This window comes from Schistocerca gregaria, unplaced genomic scaffold (assembly GCF_023897955.1).
Source record: "Schistocerca gregaria isolate iqSchGreg1 unplaced genomic scaffold, iqSchGreg1.2 ptg000066l, whole genome shotgun sequence".
Taxonomy (NCBI): domain Eukaryota; kingdom Metazoa; phylum Arthropoda; class Insecta; order Orthoptera; family Acrididae; genus Schistocerca; species Schistocerca gregaria.
In genome coordinates this window covers 14,456,527-14,481,630 of record NW_026061707.1, presented here as the reverse complement: position 1 = coordinate 14,481,630, position 25,104 = coordinate 14,456,527, and positions in this window count along the sequence as shown.

The following is a 25,104-nucleotide window of genomic DNA, read 5'->3' as shown; positions in this document are numbered from 1 at the left end:
AATCCCGATGCAATTTCTGTGTTTCATCAACACTCTGATAGTCCACAGTTTACAGAATGCCTCCAGATGTGCATCGGAACCTACTACTGGTCTAACAGGGAACGATCAAAGGGTAGAACGTTTCAGACAATATTCCCATGTGGGAAAGTGTGCATGGTGACTGTTGTTTTCAATCCCGATGCAATTTCTGTGTTTCATCAACACTCAGATAGTCCACAGATTACAGAATGCCTCCAGATGTGCATCTGAAACTACTACTGGTCTTCCTGGGAACGATCAAAGAGTAGACTGTTGTGACATTACTCCCACGGAGGAAAGTGTGCATGGTGACTGTTGTATTCAATCCCGATGCAATTTCTGAGTTTCATCAACACTCTGATAGTCCATAGATTACACATTGCCTCCAGATGTGCATCGGAAACTGCTACTGGTCTTCCTGGGAACGATCAAACAATAGACTGTTTGAGACATTACTCCCATGGAGGGAGGTGCGCATGGTGACTTGTATTCACTCACGATGCAATTTCTGTCTTTCATCAACACTTTGAAGGTCCACAGATTACAGAATGCCTCCAGATGTGCATCGGAAACTACTACTGGTCTTCCAGGGAACGATAAAAGAGTAGACTGTTTGAGACATTACTCCCATGGAGGAAAGTGCGCATGGTGACTGTTGTATTCAATCCCGATGCAATTTCTGTGTTTCATCAACACTCAGTTAGTCCACAGATTACAGAATGACTCCAGATGTGCATCGGAAACTACTACTGGTCTTCCTGGGAACGATCAAAGCATAGACTGTTTGAGCTATTACTCCCATGGAGGGAAGTGCGCTTGGTGACTGTTGTATTAAACCGCGATGCAATTTCTGTGTTTCATCAACACTTTGAATCTCCACAGATTACAGAATGCCTCCAGATGTGCATTGGAATCTTCTACTGGTCTTCCAGGGAACGATGAAGCCGTAGACTGTTTGAGATATTACTCCCATGGAGGAAAGTGCGCATGGTTACTGTTGTATTCAATCCCGATGCAATTTCTGTGTTTCAACAACACTCTGATAGTCCACAGCTTACAGAATGCCACCAGATGTGCATCGGAAACAACTACTGGTCTTCTAGGGAACGATTAAAGCGAAGATTGTTTGAGGCACTACTCCCATGGAGAAAATTGCACATGGTTACTGATGTATTAAATCCCGATGCAAATTCTGTGTTTCATCAACACTTTGAAGGTCCACGGATTACAGATTGCCTCGAGATGTGCATCGGAATCTTCTACTGGTCTTCCAGGGAACGATCAAACCGTAGACTGTTTGAGACATAACTCCCATTGAGGAAAGAGCGCGTGGTGACTTTTGTATTCAATCCCGATGCAATTTCTGTGTTTCAACAACACTCTGATAGTCCTCAGATTACAGAATGCCTCCAGATGTGCATCGGAAACCACTACTGGTCTTCCAGTGAACGATCAAAGCGTAGACTGTTTGAGACACTACTCCCATTTAGGAAAGTCCGAATGGTGACTGTTGTATTCAATCGCGAGGCAATTTCTGTGTTTCAACACCACTCCGATGGTAAACAGATAACAGAATGCCTACAGATGTGCATCGGAAACTACTACTGGTCTTCCAGGGAACGATCAAAGCGTTGACTGTTTGAGACATTACTCCCATGCAGGAAAGTGCGGACAGTGACTGTTGTATTCAATCCCGATGCAATTTCTGTGTTTCATCAACATTCTGACAGTCCACAGATTACAGAATGCCTCCAGATGTGCACCGGAAAATACTACTGGTCTTCCAGGGAGCGATCAAAGCGTAGACTGTTTGAGACAATACTCCCATGGGAGAAAGTGCCCATGGTAACTGTTGTATTCAATGCCGATGCGATTTCTGTGTTCATCAACACTCTCATAGTCCTCAGATTACAGAATGCCTCCAGATGTCCATCGGATACTACTACTGGTCTTCCAGGGAACGATCAAAGCGTAATCTGTTTGAGACATTACTCTCATGGAGGAAAGTGCGCATGGTGACGGTTGTATTCAATCCCGATGCAATTTCTGTGTTTCATCAACACTCTGATAGTCCACAGATTACAGAATGCCTCCAGATGTGCATGGGAAACTACTACTTTTCTTCCAGTGAACGATCATGGCGTAGACTGTTTGAGACATTACTCCCATGGAGGAAAGTGCGCATGGTGGCAGTTATATTCAATCCCGATACAGTTTCTGTCTTTCATCAACACTCTGATAGTCCACACAGTACAGAATGCCTCCAGATGTGCATGGGAAACTACTACTTTTCTTCCAGGGATCGATCAAGGCATAGACTGTTTGAGACATTACTCCCATGGAGGAAAGTGCGCATGGTGACTGTTGTATTCAATCACGATGCAATTTTTGTGTTTCATCAACACTTTGAAGGTCCACAGATTACAGAATGCCTCAAGATGTGCATCGGAAACTACTACTGGTCTTCGAGGAAACGATCAAAGCATAGACTGTTTGAGACACTACTCCCGTGGAAGAAAGTGCGCATGGTGACTGTTGTATTCAATCCCGATGCAATTTCTGTGTTTCATCAACACTCTGATATTGCACAGATTACAGAATGACACCAGATGTGCATGGGAAATAACTACTGGTCTTCCAGGGAACGATCAAATCGTAGACTGTTTGAGACATTACTCCCGTTGAGGAAAGTGCGCATGGTGACTGTTGTATTCAATCCCGATGTAATTTCTGTGTTTCATAAACACCCGGATAGAAAACAAATTACAGAATTCCTTTAGATGTGCATCGGAAACTACTACTGTTCTTCAGGGAACGATCAAAGCGTAGACTGTTTAAGATATTACTCCAGTGGAGGAAAGTGCACATGGTAACTGTTGTATTCAATCCCGATGCAATTTCTGTGTTTCATCAACACTCTGATATTGCACAGATTACAGAATGACACCAGATGTGCATCGGAAATAACTACTGGTCTTCCAGGGAACGATCAAATCGTAGACTGTTTGAGACATTACTCCCGTTAAAGGAAAGTGAGCATGGTGACTGTTGTATTCAATCCCGATGCAATTTCTGTGTTTCATAAACACCCGGATAGAAAACAAATTACAGAATTCCTTTAGATGTGCATCGGAAACTACTACTGTTCTTCAGGGGTCGATCAAATCGATGACAGTTTGAGATATTACTCGCATGTAGGAAAGTGCGCATATTGACTGTTGTATTCAATCACGATGCAATTTCTGTGTTTCATCAACACTTTGAACGTCCACAGATTACAGAATGCCTCCAGATGTGCATCGGAAACTATTACTGGTCTTCCAGGGAACGATCAAAGCGTAGACTGTTTGAGACATTACTCCCATGGAGGAAAGTGCGAATGGTGACTGTTGTATTCAATCCCGATGCAATTTCTGTGTTTCATCAACACTCTGATAGTCCACAGATTACAGAATGCCACCAGATGTGCATCGGAAACTACTACTGGTCTTCCAGGGAACGATCAAAGCGTAGACTGTTTAAGATTTTACTCCAGTGGAGGAAAGTGCGCATGGTGACTGTTGTATTCAATCCCGATGCAATTTCTGTGTTTCATCAACACTTTGAAGGTCTACAGATTACAGAATGCCTCAAGATGTGCATCGGAAACTACTACTGGTCTTCCAGGGAACGATCAAAGCGTAGACTGTTTGAGATATTTCTCCCATGGAGAAAAGTGCGCATGGTTACTGTTGTATTCAATCCCGATGCAATTTCTGTGTTTCAACAACACTCTGATAGTCCACAGATTACAGAATGATACCAGATGTGCATCGGAAACTACTACTGGTCTCCCAATGAACGATCAAAGCGTAGACTGTTTGAGACATTACTCCCATTGACGAAAGTCCGCATAGTGACTGTTGTATTCAATCCCGATGCAATTTCTGTGTTTCAACAACACTCTGATAGTAAACAGATTACAGAATGCCTCCAGATATGCATCGGAAACTACTACTGGCCTTCCAGGGAACGATCAAAGCGTAGACTGTTTGAGACATTACTCCCATGGAGGAAAGTGGTCATGGTGAATGGTGTATTCAATCCCGATGCAATTTCTGTGTTTCATTAGCACTCGGATAGTCCACAGATTACAGAATGCCTCCAGATGTGCATCGGAAACTACTACTGGTCTTCCAGGGAACGATCAAAGCGTAGACTGTTTGAGACATTACTCCTGTGGAGGAAAGTGCGAATGGGGACTGTTCTATTCAATCCCGATGCAATTTCTGTGTTTCATCAACACTCTGATAGTCCACAGATTACAGAATGCCTCCAGATGTGCATCGGAAACTAATACTGGTCTTCGAGGGAACGATCAAAGCATAGACTGTTTGAGACATTACTCCCGTGGAGGAAAGTGCGCATGGTGACTTTTGTATTCAATCCCGATGCAATTTCTGTGTTTCGTCAACACTCAGTTAGTCCACAGATTACAGAATGCCTCCAGATGTGTATCGGAAACTACTACTGGTCTTCCAGGAAACGATCAAGCGTAGACTGTTTGAGACATTACTCCCATGGAGGAAAGTGCGCATGGTGACTGTTGTATTCCATCCCGATGCAGTTTCTGTGTTTCATCAACACTCTGATAGTCCACAGATTACAGAATGACTCCAGATGTGCATCGGAAACCATTACTGTTCTAACAGTTAACGATCAAAGCGTAGATTGTTTGAGACATTACTCCCATGGGGGAAAGTGCGCATGGTGACTGTTGTATTCAATCACGATGCAATTTTTGTGTTTCATCAACACTTTGAAGGTCCACAGATTACAGAATGCCTCAAGATGTGCATCGGAAACTACTACTGGTCTTCGAGGAAACGATCAAAGCATAGACTGTTTGAGACACTACTCCCGTGGAAGAAAGTGCGCATGGTGACTGTTGTATTCAATCCCGATGCAATTTCTGTGTTTCATCAACACTCTGATATTGCACAGATTACAGAATGACACCAGATGTGCATGGGAAATAACTACTGGTCTTCCAGGGAACGATCAAATCGTAGACTGTTTGAGACATTACTCCCGTTGAGGAAAGTGCGCATGGTGACTGTTGTATTCAATCCCGATGCAATTTCTGTGTTTCATAAACACCCGGATAGAAAACAAATTACAGAATTCCTTTAGATGTGCATCGGAAACTACTACTGTTCTTCAGGGAACGATCAAAGCGTAGACTGTTTAAGATATTACTCCAGTGGAGGAAAGTGCACATGGTAACTGTTGTATTCAATCCCGATGCAATTTCTGTGTTTCATCAACACCCTGATATTGCACAGATTACAGAATGACACCAGATGTGCATCGGAAATAACTACTGGTCTTCCAGGGAACGATCAAATCGTAGACTGTTTGAGACATTACTCCCGTTAAAGGAAAGTGAGCATGGTGACTGTTGTATTCAATCCCGATGCAATTTCTGTGTTTCATAAACACCCGGATAGAAAACAAATTACAGAATTCCTTTAGATGTGCATCGGAAACTACTACTGTTCTTCAGGGGTCGATCAAATCGATGACAGTTTGAGATATTACTCGCATGTAGGAAAGTGCGCATATTGACTGTTGTATTCAATCACGATGCAATTTCTGTGTTTCATCAACACTTTGAACGTCCACAGATTACAGAATGCCTCCAGATGTGCATCGGAAACTATTACTGGTCTTCCAGGGAACGATCAAAGCGTAGACTGTTTGAGACATTACTCCCATGGAGGAAAGTGCGAATGGTGACTGTTGTATTCAATCCCGATGCAATTTCTGTGTTTCATCAACACTCTGATAGTCCACAGATTACAGAATGCCACCAGATGTGCATCGGAAACTACTACTGGTCTTCCAGGGAACGATCAAAGCGTAGACTGTTTAAGATTTTACTCCAGTGGAGGAAAGTGCGCATGGTGACTGTTGTATTCAATCCCGATGCAATTTCTGTGTTTCATCAACACTTTGAAGGTCTACAGATTACAGAATGCCTCAAGATGTGCATCGGAAACTACTACTGGTCTTCCAGGGAACGATCAAAGCGTAGACTGTTTGAGATATTTCTCCCATGGAGAAAAGTGCGCATGGTTACTGTTGTATTCAATCCAGATGCAATTTCTGTGTTTCAACAACACTCTGATAGTCCACAGATTACAGAATGATACCAGATGTGCATCGGAAACTACTACTGGTCTCCCAATGAACGATCAAAGCGTAGACTGTTTGAGACATTACTCCCATTGACGAAAGTCCGCATAGTGACTGTTGTATTCAATCCCGATGCAATTTCTGTGTTTCAACAACACTCTGATAGTAAACAGATTACAGAATGCCTCCAGATATGCATCGGAAACTACTACTGGCCTTCCAGGGAACGATCAAAGCGTAGACTGTTTGAGACATTACTCCCATGGAGGAAAGTGGTCATGGTGAATGGTGTATTCAATCCCGATGCAATTTCTGTGTTTCATTAGCACTCGGATAGTCCACAGATTACAGAATGCCTCCAGATGTGCATCGGAAACTACTACTGGTCTTCCAGGGAACGATCAAAGCGTAGACTGTTTGAGACATTACTCCTGTGGAGGAAAGTGCGAATGGGGACTGTTCTATTCAATCCCGATGCAATTTCTGTGTTTCATCAACACTCTGATAGTCCACAGATTACAGAATGCCTCCAGATGTGCATCGGAAACTAATACTGGTCTTCGAGGGAACGATCAAAGCATAGACTGTTTGAGACATTACTCCCGTGGAGGAAAGTGCGCATGGTGACTTTTGTATTCAATCCCGATGCAATTTCTGTGTTTCGTCAACACTCAGTTAGTCCACAGATTACAGAATGCCTCCAGATGTGTATCGGAAACTACTACTGGTCTTCCAGGAAACGATCAAGCGTAGACTGTTTGAGACATTACTCCCATGGAGGAAAGTGCGCATGGTGACTGTTGTATTCCATCCCGATGCAGTTTCTGTGTTTCATCAACACTCTGATAGTCCACAGATTACAGAATGACTCCAGATGTGCATCGGAAACCATTACTGTTCTAACAGTTAACGATCAAAGCGTAGATTGTTTGAGACATTACTCCCATGGGGGAAAGTGCGCATGGTGACTGTTCTATTCAATCCCATTGTAATTTCTGTGTTTAATCAACACTCAGTTAGTCCACAGATTACAGAATGCCTCCAGATGTGAATCGGAAACTACTACTGGTCTTCCAGGGAACGATCAAAGCGTAGACTGTTTGAGACATTACTCCCATGGAGGAAAGTGCGCATGGTGACTGTTGTATTCAATCCCGAAGCAATTTCTGTGTTTCATCAACACTCTGATAGTCCACAGATTACAGAATGCCTCCAGATGTGCATCGGAAACTATTACTGGTCTAACAGGGAACGATCAAAGGGTAGAATGTTTCAGACAATACTCTCATGGAGGAAAGTGCGCATGGTGACTGTTGTATTCAATCCCGATGGAATTTCTGTGTTTCATTAATACTCTGATAGTCCACAGATTACAGAATGCCTCCAGATGTGCATCGGAAACCACTACTGGTCTTCCAGTTAACGATCAAAGCGTAGACTGTTTGAGACATTACTCCCATGGAGGAAAGTGCGCATGGCGACTGTTGTATTCAATCCCGAAGCAATTTCTGTGTTTCATCAACACTCTGATGGTCCACAGATTACAGAATGAATTCAGATGTGAATCGTAAACTACTACTGGTCTAACAAGGAACGATCAAAGCGTAGAATGTTTGACACATTACTCCCATGGGGGAAAGTGCGCATGGTGACTGTTGTATTCAATAACGATGCAATATCTGTGTTTCATCAACACTCTGATAGTCCACAGATTACAGATTGCCTCCAGATGTGCATCGAAAACTACTACTGTTCTTCCTGGGAACGATCAAAGCATAGAGTGTTTGAGACATTACTCCCGTTTAGGAATGTGCGCATGGTGACTGTTGTATTCAATCCCGATGCAATTTCTGTGTTTCATCAACACTCAGTTAGTCCACAGATTACAGAATGCCTTCAGATGTGGAACGGAAACTGCTACTTTTCTTCCAGGGAACGATCAAAGCGTAGACTGTTTGAGACATTACTCCCATGGAGGAAAGTGCGCATGGTGACTGTTGTATTCCATCCCGATGCAGTTTCTGTGTTTCATCAACACTCTGATAGTCCACAGATTACACAATGCCTCCAGATGTGCATCGGAAACTACTACTGGTCTAACAGGGAACGATCAAAAGGTAGACTGTTTGAGACATTACTCACATGGAGGAAAGTGCGCATGGTGACTGTTTTATTCAATCCCGAAGCAATTTCTGTGTTTCATCGACACTCTGATAGTCCACAGATTACAGAATGACTCCAGATGTGCATCGGAAACTACTACTGGTCTTCCAGGGAACGATCAAACGTAGACTGTTTGAGACATTACTCACATGGAGGAAAGTGCGCATGGTGACTGTTGTATTCAATAACGATGCAATTTCTGTGTTTCATCAACACTCTGATAGTCCACAGATTACAGATTGCCTCCAGATGTGCATCGAAAACTACTACTGGTCTTCCTGGGAACGATCAAAGCATAGAGTGTTTGAGACATTACTCCCATGGAGGAAAGTGCGCATGGTGACTGTTGTGTTCAATCACGATGTAATTTCTGTGTTTCATCAACACTTTGTAGGTCCACAGATTACAGAATGCCTCCAGATGTGCATCGGAAACTACTACTGGTCTTCAAGGGAACGATCAAAGCATAGACTGTTTGAGACATTACACCCGTGGAGGAAAGTGTGCATGGTTACTGTTGTATTCCTTCCCGATGCAGTTTCTGTGTTTCATCAACACTCTGATAGTCCACAGATTACACAATGCCTCCAGATGTGCATCGGAAACTACTACTGGTCTAACAGGGAACGATCAAATGGTAGACTGTTTGAGACATTACTCACATAGAGGAATGTCCGCATGGTGACTGTTGTATTCAATCCCGAAGCAATTTCTGTGATTCATCGACACTCTGATAGTCCACAGATTACAGAATGACTCCAGGTGTGCATCGGAAACTACTACTGGTCTAACAGGGAACGATCAAAAGGTAGACTGTTTGAGACATTACTCACATAGAGGAATGTGCGCATGGTGACTGTTGTATTCAATCCCGAAGCAATTTCTGTGTTTTATCGACACTCTGATAGTCCACAGATTACAGTATGCCTCCAGATGTGCATCGGAAACCATTACTGTTCTAACAGTTAACGATCAAAGCGTAGATTGTTAGAGACATTACTCCCATGGGGGAAAGTGTGCATGGTGACTGTTGTATTCAATCCCGATGCAATTTCTGAGTTTCATCTACACTCTGATAGTCCACAGATTACAGATTGCCTCCAGATGTGCATCGGAAACTAGTACTGGACTTCCAGGGAACGATCAAAGCGTAGACTGTTTGAGACATTACTCACATGGAGGAAAGCGCGCATGGTGACTGTTGTATTCAATCCCGAAGCAATTTCTGTGTTTCATCGACACTCTGATAGTCCACAGATTACAGAATGCCTCCAGATGTGCATCGGAAACCACTACTGGTCTAATAGGGAACGATCAAATCGTAGATTGTTTGAGACATTACTCGCATGGGGGAAAGTGTGCATGGTGAATGTTGTATTCAATCCCGATGCAATTTCTGAGTTTCATCAACACTCTGATAGTCCACAGATTACAGAATGCCTCCAGATGTGCAACGGAAAATACTACTGGTCTTCCGGGGAACGAACGAAGCGTAGACTGTTTGAGACATTACTCCTATGTGGGAAAGTGGGCATGGTGACTGTTGTATTCAATCCCGATGGAATTTCTTTGTTTCATCAACACTCTGATAGTCCACAGATTACAGAATGCCTCCAGATGTGCATCTGAAACTACTACTGGTCTTCCAGGGAACGATCAAAGCGTAAACTCTTTGAGACATTACTCCAATGGAGGAAAGTTCGAATGGTGACTGTTGTTTCAATCCCGATGGAATTTCTGTGTTTCATTAATACTCTGATAGTCCACAGGTTACAGAATGCCTCATGATGTGCATCGGAAACTACTACTGGTCTTCGAGGGAACGATCAAAGCATAGACTGTTTGAGACATTACTCCCGTGGAGGAAAGTGGGCATGGTGACTGTTGTATTCAATCCCGATGCAATTTCTGTGTTTCTTCAACACTCAGTTAGTCCACAGATTACAGAATGCCTCCAGATGTGCAACGGAAACTGCTACTGGTCTTCCAGGGAACGATCAAAGCGTAGACTGTTTGTGACATTACTCCCATGGAGGAAAGTGCGCATGGTGACTGTTGCATTCAATCCCGATTCAATTTCCGTGTTTTAACAACACTATGATAGTTCACAGATAACAGAATGACTAAAGATGTGCATCGGAATCTACTACTGGTCTTCCAGGGAACGATCAAATCGTAGACTGTTTGAGACATTACTCCCATGGAGGAAAGTGCGCATGGCGACTGTTGTATTCAATCCCGAAGCAATTTCTGTGTTTCACCGACACCCTGATAGTCCACAGATTACAGAATGCCTCCAGATGTGCATCGGAAACCACTACTGGTCTAACAGGGAACGATCAAAGCGTAGATTGTTTGAGACATTACTCCCATGGGGGAAAGTGTGCATGGTGACTGTTTTATTCAATCCCGATGCAATTTCTGAGTTTCATCAACACTCTGATAGTCCAAAGATTACAGAATGCCTCCAGATGTGCATCGGAAACTACTACTGGTCTAACAGGGAACGATGAAAGGGTAGAATGTTTCAGACAATACTCCCATGGAGGAAAGTGCGCATGGTGACTGTTGTATTCCATCCCGATGCAATTTCTTGTTTCATCAACACTCTGATAGTCCATCAGATTACAGAATGCCTCCAGATGTGCATCGGAAACTACTACTGGTCTAACAGGGAACGATCAAAGGGTAGAATGTTTCAGACAATACTCCCATGGAGGAAAGTGCGCATGGTGACTGTTGTATTCAACCCGATGGAATTTCTATGTTTCATTAATACTCTGATAGTCCACAGAATACAGAATGCCTCCAGATGAGCATCGGAAACCACTACTGGTCTTCCAGGGAACGATCAAAGCGTAGACTGTTTGAGACATTACTCCCATGGGGGAAAGTGCGCATGGTGACTGTTGTATTCAATCCCGAAGCAATTTCTGTGTTTCATTAATACTCTGCTAGTCCACAGATTACAGAATGCCTCCAGATGTGCATCGGAAACCACTACTGGTCTTCCAGGGAACGATCAAAGCGTAGACTGTTTGAGACATTACTTCCATGGAGGAAAGTGCGCATGGTGACTGTTGTATTCGATCCCGAAGCAATTTCTGTGTTTCATCAACACTCTGATAGTCCACAGATTACAGAATGAATTCAGATGTGCATCGGAAACTACTACTGGTCTAACAAGGAACGATCAAAGCATAGAGTGTTTGAGACATTACTCCCATGGGGGAAAGTGCGCATGGTGACTGTTGTATTCAATCCCGAAGCAATTTCTGTGTTTCATCGACACTCTGATAGTCCACAGATTACAGAATGCCTCCAGATGTGCATCGGAAACCACTACTGTTCTAACAGTTAACGATCAAAGCGTAGATTGTTTGAGACATTACTCCCATGGGGGAAAGTGTGCATGGTGACTGTTGTATTCAATCCCGATGCAATTTCTTAGTTTCATCTACACTCTGATAGTGCACAGATTACAGATTGCCTCCAGATGTGCATCGGAAACTAGTACTGGACTTCCAGGGAACGATCAAAGCGTAGACTGTTTGAGATATTACTCACATGGAGGTAAGTGCACATGGTGACTGTTGTATTCAATCCCGAAGCTATTTCTGTGTTTCATCGACACTCTGATAGTCCACAGATTACAGAATGCCTCCAGATGTGCATCGGAAACCACTACTGGTCTAACAGGGAACGATCAAAAGCGTAGATTGTTTGACACATTACTCCCATGGGGGAAAGTGTGCATGGTGACTGTTGTATTCAATCCCGATGCAATTTCTGAGTTTCATCAACACTCTGATAGTCCACAGATTACAGATTGCCTCCAGATATGCATCGGAAACTACTACTGGACTTCCAGGGAACGATGAAAGCGTAGACTGTTTGAGACATTACTCCCATGGGGGAAAGTGCGCATAGTTACTGTTGTATTCCATCCCGATGCAGTTTCTGTGTTTCATCAACACTCAGTTAGTCCACAGATTACAGAATGCCTCCCGATGTGCATCGGAAACTACTACTGGTCTTCCTGGGAACGATCAAAGCCCAGACTGTTTGAGACATTACTCCCATGGAGGAAAGTGCGCATGGTGACTGTTGCATTAACTCCCGATGCCATTTATGTGTTTAATCAACACTCAGTTAGTCCACAGATTACAGAATGCCTCCAGATGTGAATCGGAAACTACTACTGGCCTTCCAGGGAACGATCAAAGCGTAGACTGTTTGAGACATTACTCCCATGGGGGAAAGTGCGCATAGTTACTGTTGTATTCCATCCCGATGCAGTTTCTGTGTTTCATCAACACTCTGATAGTCCACAGATTACAGATAGCCTCCAGATGTGCATCGAAAACTACTACTGGTCTTCCTGGGAACGATCAAAGCATAGAGTGTTTGAGACATTACTCCCATGGAGAAAAGTGCGCATGGTGACTGTTGTATTCAATCACGATGTAATTTCTGTGTTTCATCAACACTTTGAAGGTCCACAGATTACAGAATGCCTCCAGACGTGCATCGGAAACCACTACTGGTCTAACAGGGAACGATCAAAGCGTAGATTGTTTGAGACATTACTTCCATGGGGGAAAGTGTGCATGGTGACTGTTGTATTCAATCCCGATGCAATTTCTGAGTTTCATCAACACTCTGATAGTCCACAGATTACAGACTGCCTCCAGATGTGCATCGGAAACTACTACTGGACTTCCAGGGAACGATCAAAGCGTAGACTGTTTGAGACATTACTCACATGGAGGAAAGTGCGCATGGTGACTGTTGTATTCAATCCCGAAGCAATTTCTGTGTTTCATCGACACTCTGATAGTCCACAGATTACAGAATGCCTCCAGATGTGCATCGGAAACCACTACTGGTCTAACAGGGAACGATCAAAGCGTAGATTGTTTGACACATTACTCCCATGGTGGAAAGTGTGCATGGTGACTGTTGTATTCAATCCCGATGCAATTTCTGAGTTTCATCAACACTCTGATAGTCCACAGATTACAGATTGTCTCCAGATGTGCATCGCAAACTACTACTGGTTTTTCTGGGAACGATCAAGGAATAGACCGTTTGAGACATTACTACCATGGAGGAAAGTGCGCATGGTGACTGTTGTATTCAATAGCAATGCTATTTCTGTGTTTCATCAACACTCAGATACTCATCAGATTACAGACTGCCTCCAGATGTGCATCGGAAACAGCTACTGACCTTCCAGGGAACGATCAAAGCATAGACTGTTTGAGACATTACTCCAATGTAGGAAAGTGCGCATGGTGACTGTTGTATTCAATCCCGATGCAATTTCTGTGTTTCATCAACACTCTGATAGTCCACAGATTACAGAATGCCTCCAGATGTGCATCGGAAACTACTACTGGTCTTCCAGGGAACGATCAAAGCGTAGACTGTTTGAGACATTACTACCATGGGGGAAAGTGCGCATGGTGACTGATGTATTCAACCCCGATGCAATTTCTTTGTTTCATCAACATTCTGATAGTCCACAGGTTACAGAATGCCTCCAGATGTGCAACGGAAAATACTACTGGTCTTCCAGTGAACGAACAAAGCGTAGACTGTTTGAGACATTACTCCTATGTAGGAAAGTGCGCATGGTGACTGTTGTATTCAATCCCGATGCAATTTCTTTGTTTCATCAACACTCTGATAGTCCACAGATTACAGAATGCCTCCAGATGTGCATCGGAAACTACTACTGGTCTTCCAGGGAACGATCTAAGCGTAAACTCTTTGAGACATTACTCCAATGGAGGAAAGTGCGAATGGTGACTGTTGTTTCAATCCCGATGGAATTTCTGTGTTTCATTAATACTCTGATAGTCCACAGATTACAGAATGCCTCCAGATGTGCATCGGAAACTACTACTGGTCTTCGAGGGAACGATCAAAGCATAGACTGTTTGAGACATTACTCCCGTGGAGGAAAGTGCGCATGGTGATTGTTGTATTCAATCCCGATGCAATTTCTGTGTTTCATCAACACTCAGTTAGTCCACAGATTACAGAATGCCTCCAGATGTGCATCGGAAACCACTACTGGTCTAACAGGGAACGATCAAAGCGTAGATTGTTTGAGACATTACTCCCATGGGGGAAAGTGTGCATGGTGACTGTTGTATTCAATCCCGAAGCACTTTCTGTGTTTCATTGACAATCTGATAGTCCACAGATTACAGAATACCTCCAGATGTGCATCGTAAACCACTACTGTTCTAACAGTTAACGATCAAAGCGTAGATTGTTTGAGACATTACTCCCATTGGGGAAAGTGTGCATGGTGACTGTTGTATTCAACCCCGATGCAATTTCTTTGTTTCATCAACAATCTGATAGTCCACAGATTACAGAAAGCCTATAAATATGCATCGGAAGCAACTACTGGTCTAACAAGGAACGATCAAAGCGTAGAATGTTTGAGACATTACTCCCATGGGGGAAAGTGCGCATGGTGACTGTTGTATTCAATCCCGATGCAATTTCAGTGCTTCATCAACACTCAGTTAGTCCACAGATTACAGAATGCCTCCAGATGTGCATCGGAAACCACTACTGGTCTAACAGGGAACGATCAAAGCGTAGATTGTTTGAGACATTACTTCCATGGGGGAAAGTGTGCATGGTGACTGTTGTATTCAATCCCGAAGCAATTTCTGTGTTTCATCGACAATCTGATAGTCCACAGATTACAGAATACCTTCAGATGTGCATCGGAAACCACTACTGTTCTAACAGTTAACGATCAAAGCGTAGATTGTTTCAGACATTACTCCCATTGGGGAAAGTGTGCATGGTGACTGTTGTATTTAATCCCGAAGCAATTTCCGTGTTTCATCGACACTCTGATAGTCCACAGATTACAGAATGCCTCCAGATGTGCATCGGAAACCACTACTGGTCTAACAGGGAACGATCAAAGCGTAGACTGTTTGAGACATTACTACCATGGGGGAAAGTGCGCATGGTGACTGTTGTATTCAACCCCGATGCAATTTCTTTGTTTCATCAACATTCTGATAGTTCAGCGATTACCGATTGCCTCCAGATGTGCATCGGAAACTACTACTGGTTTTTCTATGAACGATCAAAGAATAGACCGTTTGAGACATTACTACCATGGAGGAAAGTGCGCATGGTGACTGTTGTATTCAATCCCAATGCAATTTCTGTGTTTCATCAACACTCAGATACTCATCAGATTATAGAATGCCTCCAGATGTGCATCGGAAACAGCTACTGACCTTCCAGGGAACGATCAAAGCATAGACTGTTTGAGACATTACTCCAATGTTGGAAAGTGCGCATGGTGACTGTTGTATTCAATCCCGATGCAATTTCTGTGTTTCATCAACACTCTGATAGTCCACAGATTACAGAATGCCTCCAGATGTGCATCGGAAACTGCTACTGGTCTTCCAGGGAACGATCAAAGCGTAGACTGTTTGAGACATTACTACCATGGGGGAAAGTGCGCATGGTGACTGTTGTATTCAACCCCGATGCAATTTCTTTGTTTCATCAACATTCTGATAGTCCACAGATTACAGAATGCCTCCAGATGTGCAACGGAAAATACTACTGGTCTTCCAGTGAACGAACAAAGCGTAGACTGTTTGAGACATTACTCCTATGTAGGAAAGTGCGCATGGTGACTGTTGTTTTCAATCCCGATGCAATTTCTTTGTTTCATCAACACTCTGATAGTCCACAGATTACAGAATGCCTCCAGATGTGCATCGGAAACTACTACTGGTCTTCCAGGGAACGATCTAAGCGTAAACTCTTTGAGACATTACTCCAATGGAGGAAAGTGCGAATGGTGACTGTTGTTTCAATCCCGATGGAATTTCTGTGTTTCATTAATACTCTGATAGTCCACAGATTACAGAATGCCTCCAGATGTGCATCGGAAACCACTACTGGTCTAACAGGGAACGATCAAAGCGTAGATTGTTTGAGACATTACTCCCATGGGGGATAGTGTGCATGGTGACTGTTGTATTCAATCCCGATGCAATTTCTGAGTTTCATCAACACTCTGATAGTTCAGCGATTACCGATTGCCTCCAGATGTGCATCGGAAACTACTACTGGTTTTTCTATGAACGATCAAAGAATAGACCGTTTGAGACATTACTACCATGGAGGAAAGTGCGCATGGTGACTGTTGTATTCAATCCCAATGCAATTTCTGTGTTTCATCAACACTCAGATACTCATCAGATTATAGAATGCCTCCAGATGTGCATCGGAAACAGCTACTGACCTTCCAGGGAACGATCAAAGCATAGACTGTTTGAGACATTACTCCAATGTAGGAAAGTGCGCATGGTGACTGTTGTATTCAATCCCGATGCAATTTCTGTGTTTCATCAACACTCTGATAGTCCACAGATTACAGAATGCCTCCAGATGTGCATCGGAAACTGCTACTGGTCTTCCAGGGAACGATCAAAGCGTAGACTGTTTGAGACATTACTACCATGGGGGAAAGTGCGCATGGTGACTGTTGTATTCAACCCCGATGCAATTTCTTTGTTTCATCAACATTCTGATAGTCCACAGATTACAGAATGCCTCCAGATGTGCAACGGAAAATACTACTGGTCTTCCAGTGAACGAACAAAGCGTAGACTGTTTGAGACATTACTCCTATGTAGGAAAGTGCGCATGGTGACTGTTGTATTCAATCCCGATGCAATTTCTTTGTTTCATCAACACTCTGATAGTCCACAGATTACAGAATGCCTCCAGATGTGCATCGGAAACTACTACTGGTCTTCCAGGGAACGATCTAAGCGTAAACTCTTTGAGACATTACTCCAATGGAGGAAAGTGCGAATGGTGACTGTTGTTTCAATCCCGATGGAATTTCTGTGTTTCATTAATACTCTGATAGTCCACAGATTACAGAATGCCTCCAGATGTGCATCGGAAACTACTACTGGTCTTCGAGGGAACGATCAAAGCATAGACTGTTTGAGACATTACTCCCGTGGAGGAAAGTGCGCATGGTGATTGTTGTATTCAATCCCGATGCAATTTCTGTGTTTCATCAACACTCAGTTAGTCCACAGATTACAGAATGCCTCCAGATGTGCAACGGAAACTGCTACTGGTCTTCCAGGGAACGATCAAACCGTAGACTGTTTGAGACATTACTCCCATCGAGGAAAGTGCGCATGGTGACTGTTGTATTCCATCCCGATGCAGTTTCTGTGTTTCATCAACACTCTGATACTCCACAGATTACACAATGCCTCCAGAGGTACATCGGAAACTACTACTGGTCTTCCAGGGAACAATCAGTGTGTAAACTGTTTGAGACATTACTCCCATGGAGGAAAGTGCGCATGGTGACTGTTGTATTCAATCCCGATACAATTTCTGTGTTTCATCAACCCTCTGATAGTCCACAGATTACAGAATGCCTCCAGATGTGCATCGGAAACTACTACTGGTCTAACAGGGAACGATCAAAGGGTAGAATGTTTCAGACATTACTCCCATGGTGGAAAGAGTGCATGGTGACTGTTGTATTCAATCCCGATTCAATTTCTGTGTTTCATCAACACTCTGATAGTCCACAGATTACAGAATGACTCCAGATGTGCATCGGGAACTACTACTGGACTTCCAGGGAACGATCAAAGCGTAGACTGTTTGAGACATTACTCACATGGAGGAAAGTGCGCATGGTGACTGTTGTATTCAATCCCGAAACAATTTCTGTGTTTCATCGACATTCTGATAGTCCACAGATTACAGAATGCCTCCAGATGTGCATCGGAAACCACTACTGGTCTAACAGGGAACGATCAAAGCGTAGATTGTTTGAGACATTACTCCCATGGAGGAAAGTGCGCATGGTGACTGTTGTATTCAATCCCAATGCAATTTCTGTGTTTCGTCAACACTCAGATACTCATCAGATTACAGAATGCCTCCAGATGTGCATCGGAAACAGCTACTGACATGCCAGTGAACGATCAAAGCGTAGATTGTTTGAGACATTACTCCCATGGGGGAAAGTGTGCATGGTGACTGTTGTATTCAATCCCGATGCAATTTCTGAGTTTCATCTACACTCTGATAGTCCACAGATTACAGATTGCCTAGAGATGTGCATCGGAAACTAGGACTGGTCTACCAGGGAACGATCAAAGCGTAGACTGTTTGAGACATTACTCACATGGAGGAAAGTGCGCATGGTGACTGTTGTATTCAATCCCGAAGCAATTTCTGTGTTTCATCGATACTCTGATAGTCCACAGGTTACAGAATGCCTCCAGATGTGCATCGGAAACCACTACTGGTCTAACAGGGAACGATCAAGGCGTAGATTCTTTGAGACATTACTCCCATGGGGGAAAGTGAGCATGGTGACTGTTGTATTCAATCCCGATGCAATTTCTGAGTTTCATCAACACTCTGATAGTCCACAGATTACAGAATGCCTCCAGATGTGCATCGGAAACTACTACTGCACTTCCAGGGAACGATCAAAGCGTAGACTGTTTGAGACATTACTCACATGGAGGAAAGTGCGCATTGTGACTGTTGTATTCAATCCCGAAGCAATTTCTGTGTTTCATCGACACTCTGATAGTCCACAGATTACAGAATGCCTCCTGATGTGCATCGGAAACCACTACTGGTCTAACAGGGAACGATCAAAGCGTAGATTGTTTGAGACATTACTCCCATGGGGGAAAGTGTGCATGGTGACTGTTGTATTCAATCCCGATGCAATTTCTGAGTTTCATCAACACTCTGATAGTCCACAGATTACAGAATGCCTCCAGATGTGCATCGGAAACTACTACTGGACTTCCAGGGAACGATCAAACCGTAGACTGTTTGAGACATTACTCCCATCGAGGAAAGTGCGCATGGTGACTGTTGTATTCCATCCCGATGCATTTTCTGTGTTTCATCAACACTCTGATAGTCCACAGATTACAGAATGCCTCCAGATGAGCATCGGAAACTACTACTGGTCTTCCAGGGAACGATCAAAGTGTAGATTGTTTGAGACATAACTCCCATGGAGGAAAGTGCGCATGGTGACTGTTGTATTCAATCCCAATGCAATTTCTGTGTTTCATCAACACTCAGATACTCATCAGATTACAGAATGCCTCCAGATGTGCATCGGAAACAGCTACTGACCTTCCAGTGAACGATCAAGGCGTAGACTGTTTGAGAATTACTCCCATGGAGGAACGTGGTCATGGTGACTGTTGTATTCAATCCCGATGCAATTGCTGTGTTTCATCAACACATTGAAGGTCCACAGATTACATAATACCTCCAGATGTGCATCGGAAACTACTACTGGTCTTTCTGGGAACGATCAAAGCATAGACTGTTTGAGACATTACTCCCATGGAGGAAAGTGCGCATGAGGACTGTTGTATTCAATCCCGATTCAATTTCCGTCTTTTATCAACACTCTGATAGTCCACAGATAACAGAATGACTAAAGATGTGCATCGGAAACTACTACTGGTCTTCCAGGGAACGATCAAAGCGCAAACTCTTTGAGACATTACTCCAATGGAGGAAAGTGCGAATGGTGTCTGTTGTTTCAATCCCGATGGAATTTCTGTGTTTCATTAATACTCTGATAGTCCACAGATTGCAGAATGCCTCCAGATGTGCATCGGAAACTACTACTGGTATTCCACTGAACGATCAAAGCGTAGACTGTTTGAGACATTACTTCCATGGAGGAAAGTGCGCATGGTGACTGTTGTATTCAATCCCGAAGCAATTTTTGTGTTTCATCAACACTCTGATGGTCCACAGATTACAGAAAGCCTATAAATGTGCAACGGAAGCTACTACTGGTCTAACACGGAACGATCAAAGCGTAGAATGTTTGAGACATTACTCCCATGGGGGAATGTGCGCATGGTGACTGTTGTATTCAATCCCGATGCAATTTCAGTGTTTCATCAACACTCAGTTAGTCCACAGATTACAGAATGCCTCCAGATTTGCATCGTAAACTACTACTGGTATTCCAGGGAACGATCAAGGCGTAGACTGTTTGAGAATTACTCCCATGGAGGAAAGTGGTCATGGTGACTGTTGTATTCAATCCCGATGCAATTGCTGTGTTTCATCAACACATTGAAGGTCCACAGATTACATAATGCCTAAAGATGTGCATCGGAAACTACTACTGGTCTTCGAGCTAACGATCGAAGCGTAGACTGTTTGAGACATTACTCCTGTGGAGGAGATTGCACATGGTGACTGTTGTATTCAATCCCGATGCAATTTCTGTGTTTCATCAACACTCTGATAGTCCACAGATTACAGATTGCCTCCAGATGTGCATCGGAAACTACTACTGGTCTTTCTGGGAACGATCAAAGCATAGACTGTTTGAGACATTACTCCCATGGAGGAAAGTGCGCATGAGGACTGTTGTATTCAATCCCGATTCAATTTCCGTCTTTTATCAACACTCTGATAGTCCACAGATAACATAATGACTAAAGATGTGCATCGGAAACTACTACTGGTCTTCCAGGGAACGATCAAAGCGCAAACTCTTTGAGACATTACTCCAATGGAGGAAAGTGCGAATGGTGTCTGTTGTTTCAATCCCGATGGAATTTCTGTGTTTCATTAATACTCTGATAGTCCACAGATTACAGAATGCCTCCAGATGTGCATCGGAAACTATTACTGGTATTCCACGGAACGATCAAAGCGTAGATTGTTTGAGACATTACTTCCATGGAGGAAAGTGCGCATGGTGACTGTTGTATTCAATCCCGATGCAATTTCAGTGTTGCATCAACACTCAGTTAGTCCACAGATTACAGAATGCCTCCAGATTTGCATCGTAAACTACTACTGGTATTCCAGGGAACGATCAAGGCGTAGACTGTTTGAGAATTACTCCCATGGAGGAAAGTGGTCATGGTGACTGTTGTATTCAATCCCGATGCAATTGCTGTGTTTCATCAACACATTGAAGGTCCACAGATTACATAATGCCTAAAGATGTGCATCGGAAACTACTACTGGTCTTCGAGCTAACGATCAAAGCGTAGACTGTTTGAGACATTACTCCTGTAGAGGAGATTGCACATGGTGACTGTTGTATTCAATCCCGATGCAATTTCTGTGTTTCATCAACACTCTGATAGTCCACAGATTACAGATTGCCTACAGATGTGCATCGGTAACTACTACTGGTCTTCCTGGGAACGATCAAAGCATAGACTGTTTGAGACATTACTCCCATGGACGAAAGTGCGCATGAGGACTGTCGTATTCAATCCCGAAGCAATTTCTGTGTTTCATCAACACTCTGATAGTCCACAGATTACAGAATGCCTAAAGATGTGCATCGGAAACTACTACTGGTCTAACAGGGAACGATCAAAGGGTAGAATGTTTCAGACATTACTCCCATGGAGGAAAGTGCGCATGGTGACTGTTGTATTCCATCCCGATGCAATTTCTTTGTTTCATCAAAGCTCTGATAGTCCACAGATTGCAGAATGCCTCTAGATGTGCATCGGAAACTGCTACTGGTCTTCGAGGGAACGATCAAAGCATAGACTGTTTGAGATATTTACTCCCGTGGAGGAAAGTGCGCATGGTGACTGTTGTATTCAATCCTGATGCAATTTCTGAGTTTCATCAACACTCTGATAGTCCACAGATTACAGATTTGCCTCCAGATGTGCGTCGGAAACTACTACTGGACTTCCACGGAACGATCAAAGCGCAGACTGTTTGAAACATTACTCACATGGAGGAAAGTGCGCATGCTGACTGTTGTATTCAATCCCGATGCAATTTCTGAGTTTCATCAACACTCTGATAGTCCACAGATTACAGATTGCCTCCAGATGTGAATCGGAAACTACTACTGGTTTTTCTGGGAACGATCAAAGAATAGACCGTTTGAGACGTTACTACCATGGAGGAAATTGCGCATGGTCACAGTTGTATTCAATCCCAATGCAATTTCTGTGTTTCATCAACACTCAGATACTCATCAGATTACAGAATGCCTCCAGATATGCATCGGAAACAGCTACTGACCTTCCAGGAAACGATCAAAGCGTAGACTGTTTGAGACATTACTCCAATGTAGGAAAGGGCCCAATGTGACTGTTGTATTCAATCCCGATGGAATTTCTGTGTTTCATCAACACTCTGATAGTCCATAGATTTCAGAATGCCTCCAGATGTGCATCGGAAACTACTACTGGTCTTCCAGGGAACGATCAAAGCGTAGACTGTTTGAGACATTACTCACATGGAGGATAGTGCGCATGGTACTGTTGTATTCAATCCCGATGCAATTTCTGTGTTTCATCAACACTCTGATAGACCACAGATTACAGAATGCCTCCAGATGTGCATCGGAAACTACTATTGGTCTTCCAGGGAACGATCAAAGCGTAGACTGTTTGAGACATTACTACCATGGGGGAAAGTATGCATGGTGACTGTTGTATTCAATCCCAATGCAATTTCTGTGTTTCATCAACACTCAGATACTCATCAGATTACAGAATGCCTCCAGATGTGCATCGGAAACAGCTACTGACCTTCCAGGGAACGATCAAAGCATAGACTGTTTGAGACATTACTCCAATGTAGGAAAGTGCGCATGCTGACTGTTGTATTCAATCCCGATGCAATTTCTGTGTTTCATCAACACTCTGATAGACCACAGATTACAGAATGCCTCCAGATGTGCATCGGAAACTACTATTGGTCTTCCAGGGAACGATCAAAGCGTAGACTCTTTGAGACATTACTACCATGGAGGAAAGTGCGCATGGTGACTGTTGTATTCAATCCCGATGCAATTTCTTTGTTTCATCAACATTCTGATAGTCCACAGATTACAGAATGCCTCCAGATGTGCAACTTAAAATACTACTGGTCTTCCAGGGAACGAACAAAACGTAGACTGTTTGAGACATTACTCCTATGTAGGAAAGTGCGCATGGTGACTGTTGTATTCAATCCCGATGCAATTTCTTTGTTTCATAAACACTCTAATAGTCCACAGATTACAGAATGCCTCCAGATGTGCATCGGAAACTGCTACTGGTCTTCGAGGGAACGATCAAAGCATAGACTGTTTGAGATATTTACTCCCGTGGAGGAAAGTGCGCATGGTGACTGTTGTATTCAATCCCGATGCAATTTCTGTGTTTCATCAACACTCAGTTAGTCCACAGATTACAGAATGCCTCCAGATGTGCAACGGAAACTGCTACTGGTCTTCCAGGGAACGATCAAAATGTAGACTGTTTGAGACATTACTCCCATCGAGGAAAGTGCGCATGGTGACTGTTGTATTCCATCCCGAAGCAATTTCTGTGTTTCATCAACACTCTGATAGTCCACAGATTACAGAATGCCTAAAGATGTGCATCGGAAACTACTACTGGTCTAACAGGGAACGATCAAAGGGTAGAATGTTTCAGACATTACTCCCATGGAGGAAAGTGCGCATGGTGACTGTTGTATTCCATCGCGATGCAATTTCTTTGTTTCATCAACACTCTGATAGTCCACAGATTGCAGAATGCCTCTAGATGTGCATCGGAAACCACTACTGTTCTAACAGTTAACGACCAAAGCGTAGATTGTTTGAGACATTACTCCCATGGGTGAAAGTGTGCATGGTGACTGTTGTATTCAATCCCGATGCAATTTCTGAGTTTCATCTACACTCTGATAGTCCACAGATTACAGATTGCCTCCAGATGTGCATCGGAAACTACTACTGGATTTCCAGAAAACGATCAAAGCGTAGACTGTTTGTGACATTACTCACATGGAGGAAAGTGCGCATGGTGACTGTTGTATTCAATCCCGATGCAATTTCTGAGTTTCATCAACACCCTGATAGTCCACAGATTACACATTGCCTCCAGATGTGCGTCGGAAACTACTACTGGTCTAACAGGGAACGATCAAAGGGTAGAATGTTTCAGACATTACTCCCATGGAGGAAAGTGCGCATGGTGACTGTTGTATTCCATCGCGATGCAATTTCTTTGTTTCATCAACACTCTGATAGTCCACAGATTACAGAATGCCTCCAGATGTGCATCGGAAACTACTACTGGTCTAACAGGGAACGATCAAAGGGCAGAATGTTTCAGACATTACTCCCATGGGGGAAAGTGTGCATGGTGACTGTTGTATTCAATCCCGTTTCAAATTCTGTGTTTCATCAACACTCTGATAGTCCACAGATTACAGAATGACTCCAGATGTGCATCGGAAACTACTACTGGACTTCCAGGGAACGATCAAATCGTAGACTGTTTGAGACATTACTCACATGGAGGAAAGTGCGCATGGTGACTGTTGTATTCAATCCCGAAGCAATTTCTGTGTTTCATCGTCATTCTGATAGTCCACAGATTACAGAACGCCTCCAGATGTGCTTCGGAAACCACTACTGGTCTAACAGGGAACGATAAAAGCGTAGATTCTTTGAGACATTACTCCCATGGAGGAAAGTGCGCATGGTGACTGTTGTATTCAATCCCAATGCAATTTCTGTGTTTCATCAACACTCAGATACTCATCAGATTACAGAATGCCTCCAGATGTGCATCGGAAACAGCTACTGACCTTCCAGTGAACGATCAAAGCGTAGACTGTTTGAGACATTTTTCCTATGTAGAAAAGTGCGCA